This window comes from Suricata suricatta, chromosome 12 (genome assembly GCF_006229205.1).
Source record: "Suricata suricatta isolate VVHF042 chromosome 12, meerkat_22Aug2017_6uvM2_HiC, whole genome shotgun sequence".
Taxonomy (NCBI): domain Eukaryota; kingdom Metazoa; phylum Chordata; class Mammalia; order Carnivora; family Herpestidae; genus Suricata; species Suricata suricatta.
In genome coordinates, this window is record NC_043711.1 from 4,584,432 (window position 1) to 4,586,055 (window position 1,624).

Genomic DNA, 1,624 nt, shown 5'->3' on the forward strand with positions numbered 1-1,624 from the left:
ATATATGTGTGTGTGTGTGTGTGTGTATATATATACACACACACACACACACACACAAATATATATTAAACTTTAAGATTTAGTTTTTTAAATAACTATTCTTTACATGTTCACTTATTTTAGAGAAAGAGACTAAGTGAGAGAGAAAGAGAGCCCAGGGCAGAGAGAGAGAGGGAGAAAGAGAATCCTAAGTAGGCTCCATGCCATCAGCTCAGAACCTGACATGAGGCTCAAACTCAGGAACCACGAGATCATGACCTGACCAGATTTCAGGCATCAGACACTTAACTGACTGAGACACACAGGCCCCCCAAATTTTAATCATTTCTTGGTGCAACATTATTTTTTTTATGTTTTTAGTGTAACATTTTTAATATGTTAATGCTATTGCAAATTTTGCTTGCTTCAACACTTTGCTTGAATATAACCTAGTTGCTGTTGAATTGCAAATTAGCCATTGGTTTGCTGCCATTTTCACTCCAAGTAGATCAGCACTGTCCACCAGAAATATGATATAGCTCTTTGTCATTTTAAATCTTCTGGTAGCCCCTTAAAAGGTGGAGGTGAAATCAATTTTATTATACATTTTCTTTAACCAAATATCTCCAAACTACTATTCTTTCAATATGCAGTAAATATGTTTAAAAATATGTTGAAAAATATTTTTAAAACCCACCATCACTTTCCTAATAATGTTATAATAATAATCATCTATTCATATTTGAGAGTAACCTATTAATATCTCAAACTTATGAATGATACATTCTATTTGTTCCACTAAGCCTTTGATGTAGCACACATTTTATATCTGCAGAACATTTCAATGAGGGCACTACCCTTTTTCTTTTTTAAGATTTTAATTTTATTTGTAAGTCATCTCTTCATCTCACATGGGCTCAAACTCACAAACCCAAGATCCAGAGTCACATTCTCCAGCGACTGAGTCAGTCAGTGGAAAAGTGCCCCTAGCCTTTCATTGGAAACACTTTGATCTGTATTTTAGGATTTTAAAATGTAAAATTGAAAAGGTAGATTGGCACATCCAATTTGTTCCAAACAAATGTTAAAAAGTTTTCTGAGCTGGCCACATTCCAAGTGCCCAGGGACCAGAGGGAGCTCTAGCACCTTGGAGAGCACAGGTGTGGACCCTTCAGGTATGCCTGAGCCCTTCCCCCCTGCACGCCTACCTATGAGTAAAACTACAAGAAGACAGTGGAAATCATTCATCACAGTGACTGCCAGCTGCCACCACTATCGGTAATGCGTGATGTTTACAATGGTTTAGCCCTTGAGCTTCTACAAACACAGGCTGAGCCTGACACCGCTCCCGCAGTCAGGGGTGAGCACTGAGACCCTGTCCTCCTCCTCCCCTTGACACTCCACTCCCGGGCAGGGATCTGCGTGGCTGACCCCTACGAGGTCACGGTGATGCAAGACTTCTTCATCGACCTGCGGCTGCCCTACTCTGTCGTGCGCAATGAGCAAGTGGAGATCCGAGCCGTGCTCTACAATTACCAGGATGTGGGGGATCTCAAGGTGGGTTCCTGGGGCGGCAGAGGTATGATGGAGAGCTTGGATGGTCGGGGGGCGGGGAGGCCATGGCACATGCCCCTGACTGCTACTC